General features: G+C 42.8%; 1 protein-coding gene and 1 pseudogene across 2 annotated transcripts in view; both read left to right on the plus strand.

Annotated features, from left to right (window-relative positions):
- NAP1L1 (nucleosome assembly protein 1 like 1) overlaps positions 1–12,360 on the plus strand; it is a 458,483-nt gene that overhangs the window by 243,527 nt on the left and 202,596 nt on the right. The window lies entirely within an intron of this gene.
- On the plus strand, positions 8,702–10,142 carry LOC311618636 (keratin, type II cytoskeletal 7-like; annotated as a pseudogene). The gene has a single exon. The product of its transcript is annotated as a keratin, type II cytoskeletal 7-like (transcript).

Below are 12,360 nucleotides of genomic sequence, written 5' to 3' on the forward strand. Positions count from 1 at the left end.
AAGGGTGAAAGATAACCAAATCTTTTCCTCTTTTTGATTGTTTTACAATTACTCCAGATTCATGAGCACATTGTTGAAACTACCTTTTCAAAGCCCCATTAATCTTTGCTATTGGTTCATCTCCTGTTTCCAAGCATGATCTCACCTCAAGTTCTGCCCAGCAACTCTAAAGCACCATCTCTTCTCAGTCCAAGAGAAGCAGAATGGAAGATCCCGGAGTTGGTGCTTGTTTAGGAGCTTTTCAAATGACTCATCAGTGTGGGGATTTGGTGTGGATGACTGACCAACTAATTATCTGAAGATATCCTGTCAGAACTTTGGACTTTGCATAGAATTAAAGCCCATGCCCTGAATGACACATGAGCTTGTCATTTGAAAGTGAGCAAAATTAGGTAGCCTTGTTCTCTCTTCTCAGTTCTTTTGGAAAGTCTCTCCCTCTAGGTACCCTTCCTTGTTATTCCAAAGAGCAGTTGGGGGTAAGATTCAAAGCCATTAGCTGAGCACTGAATACAGGGTCACATTTTTACTCAGGGCTTGACTGCCATCTTTATTCTCCAGTTCCATCCATGCTGTTGCAAATGGTAAAAGTTCCTTCTAGTTATAGCATCATAGTATTCCATTGTATAGATGTACCACCATTTTTTAATCCACTCATCTGCTGATGGGCACTTAGGCTGTTTCCAAATCCTAGCTATTGTAAATTGTGCTGCTATGAACATAGGGGTGCATATATCCTTTCTGACTGGTGTTTCTGTTTTCTTGGGATACATTCCTAGAAGTTATTCCTGGGTCAAATGGCAGTTCCATTTTCAATTTTTTTAAACAGCCATTCTGTTCTCCACAGGGCTGCATCAGTCTGCATTCCCACTTACCAGGCCAGGGCCCTTTTCCTAGGGCATAGGAAACTTATATTTTTCTTCAAATGTTATTTGTACAGTATTAAAGAATAAAGTTATCAACTTAAATAAGATTATGCAATAGAGCATTTTAGTATCAGTCTGTTAATCTGCAAGTATCTATTAATATCACACTATGTCCTTAAAGTAGTAGAAGTGCATGGGTTTGGGATGGTGTTTCAATGGCACATGTGGCCCTTGATAAAGAACTTTTAACCTCCACAATGTGACACAAAACTATTAGGACCATGAGGCAGATATTTAAGTGCTAAATGCCATGATTGTGAGTGTTAAGGAAGCTCATGGGAGGGAAGAGTTTGTGTAGCTCTTTATTGTGCTACTAGAGGCCCGGTGCATAAAATTCATGCATGGGTAAGTGATCAGGGCCGATCTGCAGTGGTGACCAGTGGGGCAATTGGGGGGTCCATGCTGGCACTTGCCTTGACTGGCCTGCCCTGCTGCCATCACTGGCCTTACCACCATCGCCAGTTGCCTTCTGTGGGGTGATTTATGGGGGGCCTGCTGCCATCTGCCTTGGCTGGCCTGGGACCTGCAGACTGGGGCAGCTCCTGAGTTGAGTGTCTGCCCCCTGGTGGTTAGTGTGCCTCATAGAGCCCATTTGTTCCACCGTTTGGTCAATTTACATATTAGATTTGAAGAGTGCAGAACTACCATGATCTAGACAACAGAAAGAATTTAGAAACCAGAAGTAAACGAGGCACTAATGACAAAAACCATTGTTATTTATTATGTGCCAATTACGTCTCCATTGGTGAACAAGCTAGAAAAGGAGGGGACTGCTGGAAACAGTGGAGTGGCTTTTACACCTATAAAAGCATGGGCTGAGTCAGCTCATCATCTTCTGTGTCAGTATCAGGATGATGGATGCAGTGCATCAGTTCTATCTATTGTTTACTAAATATTATTAAGAGTTTAGATTCTTAGTAATGTCTAGTGTATTAGCCCATTGCATTATTCCCAGCTGACGTTGCTATCTGACACTTCTGATACAAAATGTGTCAGTATCAATTCAATTCTGATACTAGCTACCAAGGCTTAACACAGGCCCCAGAGGTGAAGGGCCGAGTCCCACAAGATTGCTCCCATTTAAGATGCTCGGTGAAAGTCCCAGACCTCCTGTACTTGTGACCGACTGTCTCTATGTTGGAGGTTCCTAAGATCCCTTCATCAGGTTGATAACTTGCTATCATCTCTCACAGAACTCAAGGGAGCACTTTATGTACCATTACCAGTTTATTATAAAGGAGACAAATGGAGATGAAGAGGTTTCTAGGGCAAGAGATGGAAGGATCCTTGATTCTGTTCCTGTTGAGCTGGAGTGCACCACCCACATGAAAATGTCCACTAACCCAGAAGCTCCTAAATCCTGTCATTTAGGTATTATTATGGAGGCCCTATTATGTAGCACAGTGGTTTAGTTATTGGCCATTGGTGACTTACTCAATCTCCACTTCTCTTCTCCCTTTGGAAGTCTGGGGTGGGGCTGAAAGTTCCAAGCTTCTAAGCAAAGCTTGATCTTCATGGTAGCCAGTCCTCTTCCCAAAACTTTCTAGGAGATATAGTCTCATTAGTACAGCAAAGCTGTTCATAACTGCCCTCCCCTGCTGGCTTGGTCGCACCCAACTGCCCTCCCCTACAGGCCTGGTTGCCCCCAACTGCCCTCCCCTGCTGGCCATCTTGTGGTGGCCATCTTGTGATGGCCATCTTGTGGTGGTCATCTTGTGACGTCTTCATGCAAGGGCATCGCTCGATGCCACCTAGGCTTTTATTATATAATATAAAATCATAGCCCCATCATCAATTTGGGAAATCAAACATTCATACCATGCTATTATTTAATTTATAGACCATATTCAAATTTCAACAATTGTCCTAATAATGTTCTTATATAGTTTATATTTTCTCTGGATCAGTATCCAATCCAGGATCACGAATTGCATTTAGTTGTTGTGTCTCTTTAGTCTCCCTTAATTTGAAACAATTTCTCAGCTTTTGAAATACAGGCCAGATGTTTGGTAGAAACCTCAAGTTGGGTTTGCCTCAGGTTCTGTAATGATTAGTTAAGATCATACATTATCATAAAAGTGGTGTGTGTTTTTACCAGTGTATCACCTCAGGAGGCACATGTTATCTGTTTATCTCATTGTTGACTTCATTAAGTTTGATTATGTGTATATTATGTGTATAAGATGGTGACTGATGGGTTTATCCACTATAAGACTTCCACCTTCTTCTTGTTCTTTTGTTTTGTTAATCCTCACTTGAGGATATTTTCCCATTGATTTTTAGAGAGAGTGGAAGAGAGAGAAAAATACAGAGAAACATCAATGTGAGAGAAACACATCAATTTGTTGCTTCCTGCATACGCCCTAACCAGGGCCGGGGCTGGAGAGGAGCCTGCAACCCATGCACGTTCCCTTGATCGGATTCAGACCGGGACCCTTTGGTCCACAGGCTCATGCTCTATCTACTGACATATTTTGAGACAATTTAATGTTCTGTTCTCTTCAAACCTTAATAATTTTAACATGATTAATCTTACTGGAGTCAATTATTACTATGATGGTTTCAAAAAAGGTAATTTTCTAACTTTATTATTTTCCCTACCTTTATTTTTTCCAAAGCTTTATTGAGGTATAATTGACAAGTAAAATTATATATATTTAAAGAGCATGCTGATTTGATATATTTATGCATTGTGAAATGAGTCCTACAATCAGATTAATTAACCTATTTATCATCTGACATAGTTACCTTTTTATATTTGTGGTTCTATTTTTAATTTTTTGAGAAACCTCCATACTGCTTTGCATAGTGGCTGTACTAACTTACATTTCTACCAACAGTGCACAAAGGTTCCCTTTTCTCTACATCTTCACCAACACTTATTATCTTTTTTATAGTAGCTAATCTAATAGATGTGAGGTAATATCTCATTGTGATTTTAGTCTGCATTTCCCTGATGATAAGTGATGCAGAGTATGATTTTATGTACTTATTTGCCATTTGTGTGTTGAGAAAATGTTTATTCAGTTCCTTTCCCTATTTAAAAAATTAGATTAGTTGTTTTGTGTGCTTTTGCTTTAAGATATATGAGTTTCTTATATATATTGGATATTAACATCAACTATATGGTGTGCAAATATTTTCTCTAATTTTGTAGGTTGCCTTTTTATTTTGTTAATTGTTTTTCTTCCATTTTTATTAACTGGCATTTTATTGTAAGAAAATGTTCAACTTTTCACATTATTGATTTGAATTAATGGAGTCTTTTTTATTACTAGAGGCTGCCATCTTGCAATCTGGGACCCCCTGGACTGCCGGTTTTGACCAGATCCCCATAGGCCATGCCTAGGGACCCCACCAGTGAATGAATCCATGCACCAGACTTCTAATATGCATATAAAATCTTTGGTTAGTCTCTTCCTGCCCTCTCTTATTCCCTTTCCCTCTGAGATTCATCAGTCTGTTCCATGTTTCCATGCTTGTGCATCAAGCTTCTGCCCCCTGGTGGTGAGTGTGCATCATAGCTACTGGTTGAATGGTTGAATGGTCAGCTGGTTGCTTAGGCTTATATATATATATATATATATATATATATATATATATATATATGTAGTCTAGAAGCTCAGTGCACAAAATTCATGCATGGGGGGGAGAGGTCCCCTCAGCCCAGCCTGCACCCTCTCTAATCTAGGACCCCTAGAGGGATGTCTGACTGCTGGTATAGGCCTGATGCCCTGGGCCTGCACCTGCAGTCGGATATCCCTCTCACAATCCTGGACTGCTGGCTCCTAACCACTCAACCTGCCTGCTGACCTGATCACCCCTAACTGCCTCTGCCTGCTGGCTTGTTTACCCCCAACAGTTCCCACTCACAGCAGCCTGGTTGACCCTAATTGGCCTCCTGCTGGCCTGGTCACCCCATGCAGCCTGCTGCTCAGTCATTTGATTACCCCTCACTAAACCCCTGCCAGCCTGGTTGCTCCACACAGTCTGTTCAGTTGTCCATTTGGTTGTGATGGTCACTTAGACTTTTATATAGATAGATGATTGATTTTAAAGAGGTAGGAAGGGGGAGAGAGAAATAGCTATTTGAGAGAGACACATTGATTGGTTGATTCTCACACATGCCCAGAGAGGGATCTAACTCATATTCTAGGTATGTGCTCTGATTGGAAATCGAACCTGTGACCTTTGGGTTCACAGGAGGATGGCCAACCAACTCAGCCACACTGACCACAGGTTGAATTAATGGGTTCTTATTTTTGTTAAATTAATTATAATCCAATGCTATTAACTAATTTATTTTGAAAGTCAAATTATCTCAGATTTTTCCAATGCATGCCCTAAAAGTTGGCTCTTCAGTTCTTTTGGTATATATCTTATATTACTCTGTTCAGGATACCACAACAAATAACACAGATAGGGTGGCTTAACAGAAACCCAAGATCAAAGTGCAGGCCAATTTGTTTCCTGGTGAGAGATTTCGTTCTTGGCTTGCAGATGGCCAACTTCTCTCTGTATTCTCACATCGTGCAGAGAGAGCTCTGGTGTCTCCTCCTCTTCATACACCAGTTCTATTGGATGAGGGCCCCATCTTCATGAGTTCATTTAACTGTTTTCTCCTCCTCATAGGCCCTGTCTTCAGAGACAGTCACATTGGCTTTAGGGCTTCAATATATGAATTTTAAGGGAACACAGACAATTTAGTCCATAACATCTCCCATTATTTTTGAGCACTCACTTACTTTTGGTATAACAAGATAGTCCAAGCTCTTCTTGTATTTCTTTTCCCCAGCTCTCTTCCCTCTAAAGAGCTCTCTTCTTTCAGTGAGCTTTGGTACTTAGAAACAAAATCAACAAGGAAGGGTTAGTGCAGGTCATCCAATGTTGAGTCTATTTAGGCAAAAACTACTTGAACAAATAATATATGAAACAGTTTAAAATTCTTGAATTAGGAAGTATAAAGATATTTAGGGCATTTTCTGAACTTTGCCTAAAATGTTCTGTATATAATATTATTTTTACATTCAATCAATTGCAAAGCAATAGAATCATAGCCATACGCCTGGCCCTAAGGAAAGCAAGGATCCGTTAAACACTGAGCCAGGAGGGGTGTAAAAGGATCCCAGAAGAAGGTATAGCACTTGTGGGCCAACCACTTTTCAGACAACTGGTCAGAACCAGCACACAAATGGCCTCATTGTGTCTGTTTGTACCATCTCCACTCAACCAACCATCAAGCTTGGTTGATATTCTGAGGCTAATATGGTCTCTAAGACCATTTGTGATTTTTGGCTAAGTTCCATTTCAAGCCCCTCTCAGTAGGATCAGATTTGTCTGGAACTCAGTCTCTGTCCACCCTGGATCTTTATATTACTTAGTCTCTTTGATTATTTAAGACAAGAAACATAGCAGAGACATCTTTTTAAAAATATATATATATATATTTTATTGATTTTTTACAGAGAGGAAGGGAGAGAGATAGAGAGTTAGAAACATCGATCAGCTGCTTCCTGCAACTCACCCTCTCTCCCACTGCGGATGTGCCTGCAACCAAGGTACATGCCTTGACAGGAATAGAACCCGGGACCCTCCAGTCCGCAGGTCGATGCTCTATCCACTGAGCCAAACAGATTTTGGCAGCAGAGACATCTTTTGATGGATAATTGACACTGTGTAGACCCGAGCTCTTTCTCCTTACTGGGCTTCAGTTTCCTTATTTGTAAGATGAGAGGCGGAGGCTATATTCTCTCTAAGTCCCTCTAGTTTTCAGGTCCTAGGATGCCTCCCCTGCCTAAAATCTGTAAAGTGTGAAAAAGACTCTCAGATCAAGATAAATTACCAGAGGAACTGGTTGCATTATGGAATTTAAGACTTCAGAGCCCCAGCAAGCGTGCTTTTTGGAGAGTTCTTTCTTTTTACAGCTGTGAAGAGAGGAATCAGCACTAGCTATAACTTCATATGACTAATGGTAACCATAGCGACCACTAAATATTCCTTTTAGACCTTGCATCTGCACAGATCACTGAAGCAGAGGAAATAAATGTTGCTGCTTTGAAAAATGATAAAAATAATCTGAACCAGCCACAGGCTTGGAAGGAAAGATCTCACATCTGAAGGTCGAGCCATTTCATCTCATTATCTTTCAGGCTTTGTTTAATCCCAGGAGGCATTTGGCGCCAATTGAATGGATAGGTCACAGGCCTAAGGGATTTAGCATTAGGATTCTGAAGTACTTGGCTACTTTTTAAAGAAGCTCCTTGGGTTCTGACAATATTTGCTAGGTCGGTGCGATGACCCATGCGTTGCAATGTTGAAAGTGAACATCAGAACACTGAAAGAATATCCCCCAGGGTTGTGGTTCTTAATGTCAGCTTGTCTTACTGGTTTAAGGTCAGAGTGACTAGAAGATGGACCAAGGTCAGATCACACTCAGAGAGCAGGAACATGGGCAAGGGAACTGGGCCTGGCAATTGTACGAGATGGGATGACAGGTAGACGGTACCGTGGGTAAACTAAAACTGGTGATACAGTCCAGGGTAGCCACCCAGGAAATGTAAATGAGTGAATTATCCAAGAGTTACGTGATGTCGGTGAACAACTAGAGAGCACATGGCCTATCTGAGGAGGGGCAGTCGGTTGTTGCCACAGGAAATCCCAATAGAGGCTAAAACATCAGGATTACTTTTTTAAATATAAAGTTTTTAAATAATTTAATGTTGACATGGTGTGCTGCCATTTTGCATGCTTTGATATTATACTTACCTTTTAAAAATATCTTTATTAATTTCAGAGAGGAAAGAAGAGGGAGATAGAGAGACAGGAACATCAATGATGAGGGAGCATCATTGATTGGTTGCCTCTTGCATGATCCCCACTGGGGATGGAACTTGCAACCAGACATGTGCCCTTGACCAGAATTGAACCTGGAACTCCTCAGTCTGCAGGCCGACGCTCTATCCACTGAGCCAAACCAGCCAGGGCTTATACTTACCTTTAGAGAATGAAAATAGGCAATGCCAGAGAAATTGAACCCTATGTAATGACCTATACAATAACCATGAAACCATGAACACAACAAATTCAATCAACTTGACCTTGGCCTGAAATGTCAGCAAAGCACAGCAGTGTGGGATAGTTCACATTTAAGTAATTACATTGAGGCTGGTTTAGAGGAAGAATATGTTGATGGATAAAAGATGGTCTCCATGGGGTCTAAAATGACACATATTTCAGCCTGTCTGCTGCACCAGAGGCTGTGAACACCTTTCCAAGTGGCTCCTCAGTCTTCCTCCAGCCATCTCCCCCAGCCTCCCTCCCCGCGCTATTTCCACCTGAAATAGACACAAGCACCAGGAGCTCAGCACTGAGCCAGGTTTATGTTTTAGACTAGTCTGGGGCCCACAGATAAGTCATAAACGCTTGACGAGAGTCAGGAGTGAGAAAACAGGGACAGCAAGTGAGCCGTCTCTGACAGGAAAAGAGCCAAAAGAGCAGAAATATTCACTATCCTACCCACTATGTTAGCTCACCGGGCACTGGTATGGGTTTTGCCTACTAAAACTCACTTATTTGGGCTTCATAGGGAGCAGTGGATCATATGCCCTTTAAAAAGCTCAATTACTTTCCAGATTATAAATTTTTTATAGAAAAATCTGAAAGCTGGGGAAAAAAGAATAACTTGTAGTCATAAGGAGAAATAGAGATGAAGAGACATTTCATAAAAAAAGAGAAACCATCCAGTAAAATGTTGTCTTGTGGGAAATTACTTTGATGCAATGGTAGCTCCCAAGTGCCACCCCAGACAAGTTATTACAGAGGTCATGGAACAGAGAGGCTCACAGATCGAATTATGCTGGAATCACGTGGTTCACAGAATCAATGTGAAATACAAAGTGATGAAAAAAGCGGCCAGGTTTCCCCGAAGGCCAGCGAGTTCGGCTCCCTCTCGCCCAGTGCTGAGGCCAGCCCAGTGCAGCCCACCTGTCCACCCACTTCAGCTCCCAGGTCTTCAGTCCCCACTCCACCACCTTCCCGGAGCACGCAGCAGCCTCTTTGGCCTGGTCCACAGCCAAGCACTCTACCTACAGGGGCCAGAGGGCATTGGTATCCATCGGGCCACCGTCAATCAGAGCCTGCTGACCCCGTGCAGGTGGACATTGACCCCTTCATTCAGCAGGTGCTCCAGGAGTAGCATGAGCAGATCAAGACCCTCAACAACAAGTTTGCCTCCTTCATCAAAGAGGTGCGTTTTCTGGAGCAGCAGGACAAGCTGTTGGAGACCAAGTGGGCTCTGTTGCAGGAGCAGAAATCGGTGAAGAGCAGCCACCTCCTCAGCATCTTTGAAGACCACGGTGCTGGCCTGCAGAAGCAGCTTGAGGCCCTGCAGATGCATGGGAGATGGAGCTTCAGGGCACATGGGACGTGTGGAAGACTTCAAGAGTAACGATGAAGTAAGAAATTAACTGGCGCGCAGCTGCTGAGAATTTGTGGTGCTGAAAAAGATGTGGATGTTGCTTACAGGAACAGGATGGAGTTGGAGGCCAAGGTGAATGCCCCGAATGAGGACATTGACCTCTTCAGGACCTTCTGTGAGACAGAGCTGTCAGAGCTACAGTCCGGGATCTCCAGATACCTCCATAGTGCTGTCCATGGACAACTGCTCTTGGACCTGGACAGCATCATCGCTGAGGTCAAGGCCTTGTACGAGGAGATGGCCAACAGCAGCGTGGCCGAGGCTGAAATATGGAACCAGACCAAGTTTGAGACTCTCCAGGCCCAGGCAAGGAAGCATGGGAACGACCTCTGGAAGACCCGGAATGGGATTGTGGAGATGAAAGGGGCCATCCAGAAGCTGCAGGCTGAGATCAACAGCAAGGACCAGTGTACCGAGTTGGAGGCCACCATCCTGAGGCTGAGGACCATGGGGAGCTGGCACTCAAGGATGCATGTTCCAATCAGTGAGCTAGGCAGGACATGGCCCAGCAGCTCCAGGAGTACTAGAAACTCATGAATGACAAGCTGGCCCTGGACATCGAGATTGCCACCTACTACAAGTGGCTGGAAGGCAAGGAGTGTCTATTGAATAGAGATGGAGTGGAAGCCCTGAATATCTCTGTGGTGAGCACACCCGTGGTGGTGGCAACGGGCAGACCTATGGGAGAACTAGTGGTGGCAGCGGGCTCGCCTTCCAGGGAACCATGGGCAGCAATGCCCTGAGACTCTCGAGCAGAATCCACAAGGCCTATTCCATGAGGACCACATCTGCTGCTGGCAGGAATGTCCTCAACTGAGCCCAGGTGTGGGGAGACCCAGATCCCTTCCCCCACAGTCAAAAGAGATTCCCATCCTGCTTCCATCCCTCGACCCAAGACTACAAAGCAATCTGAAAAATGATGTTAGAAGAGCTTGAAATAAATTGTCTCTTTCTGAGGCCTGGGTGAGCCCATGGCCAGCAAATAATAATAATAATAATAATAATAATAATAATAATAATAATAATAAAATTTAAAAATGAATAAAATACAACGTGAAAAACAAGGGACAGAGGAACACTTAGGGCAGGCCACATGCGGGCAGAAGGACCACACTGATTGACTCTTGTTCTATGTGTTCCTATGTCCTGACTCCCTGCCACACTAACCTTCCAGGTGGAGATGAGAACCAGGGTCGAGGAGGATTAAGGTGGTTGAACAGATGGATGATGCTTGGAGCCGCTGCCTAGTTCCTCTTTGGGAGAGATGCAAGGACTCGTGTACCAAGCACAGCTGCCACTCCCCAATTAACCTGATGAGCACCTGCATATTTTCTGTGCACTTTCTAGGTAGAGGATATGTGGGACCAAAGTGGAGTCACATTTGGGTGGACAATTTCAGAGAAAACATAGTCAACAGTTTGAAAGTGACATGACTTGTGTCTTATTAAAACTTGAGGTTCACTTGTGTAGCTTTCTAACTATGGACATTGGTGGTAGTGGGGCCTCAACTCCTTTATCAGGAAGTACTTTAGCTGGCAGGATGGGAATGATAAAAAGAAATATAGTTATCACTGCATTTGTGTGAATAGAGTGATGCTTCACAATGAAACCTGGAATGGGCCCGTAGAAACAAATGACCAGGCCATAGAGGATCTAATATACATTCTCCCTTCAGAATTAAACCAGCACTATTTTTACAGGGTCCCACAGCCTATGAATGTTTTAAACCTGCAAACAGGAGAGTAAATGTACAAAGTAAGATGAAGGGAGGACAGAAGTCCAGAGAAGACCAACACTTAAAGGGGAGATGGAGCAAGGGGAACACGCAAAGAAGATGGAACAAGAACTGAGAGCTCGAAGGGTCAGAAGATGCTGTCACAGAAGCCAGGTACTTCATGCATCCTGCTGAAATGAACTAAGATCAGAAAGTCTATGTGAGTGCACCCATCAGAAGGCAGAGGGAGGGGCCTAAGCTAGGGTAGCTCCTGTCATTCAGGAGGAATGTAAACACTTCTTGCTGCACATGGGGAAGCATGGGGTTAGTGTCAGGACAGTAAAGAGCCATTTTGGGTTCCCCTCTTTGAAATCACATCATTGCGGATCCGGGTTTATATCATCCTGCTACCTGCCCCCTTTTTTCCTTCTGCACTTCTAAGGGGTTTGCCTATGCACATTCTTTTTTAGATGTCTAATTCTGACTCAGAAAATTGCTGGTTTCAACTCTTTTGCCAGATGGCTGAGGAAAGAGCAATTGACTGTTAGTGCTAAATGCCTGTGTCAGAGCCCAAAGCAGCCGATTTCAATTAACATAGAAAGAAGAACAGATCTCCTAACATGCAAGTATAAAATGATGGGATGATGAAACCTCATTACGGCTGGAAAAGGGAAACACACTGAATCCTTCCTCTTCGCAGATGCTGCCCACACTGTTGGGATGAGAGGGGACTATATGTACCAGTGAGAGGGGAATATAAATCAGTATCCCCAGAACAACACCCTTGCTTCCTTTCGGCTTAGCTGGAAGAGAGTGTTTCTCACAATCACAGGTCAGAAATCTTTTAGTTTATTTGCTTGGTCGATAGCACACCATTATTATTTTCAGCACAACTTCCTGTCTTCTCAAATGAGATTTCAGTGAATGATATAAAGAGATCTTGATTTTTGTACATTTTATTTTTTTAATTTATCTTTCTGAATTTATCTTTTTGATAGTAATACATTTAGAAAAGTCAAAATAAAAATGAAATAAAAAATCCAAGTTGAGATATTTTGTTCCCACCCCTGTTTCCATCTATCCTACTTCTTTCTGTTACTAACTAATCATTTTAATCATTCTCTTGCTTATTCTTCCCAAATTTCTTTATGAATATACAAATATAAATATACATGGATATTCTCAGTTCCCCCTTTTTCTCATAAAAGATGGCATATTATATATACTTAGTGGCCTGGTGCATGAAA

Source organism: Pipistrellus hanaki (assembly GCF_964339955.1).
Source record: "Pipistrellus hanaki genome assembly, chromosome: 3".
In the NCBI taxonomy this organism is placed as follows: Eukaryota; Metazoa; Chordata; class Mammalia; order Chiroptera; family Vespertilionidae; genus Pipistrellus; species Pipistrellus hanaki.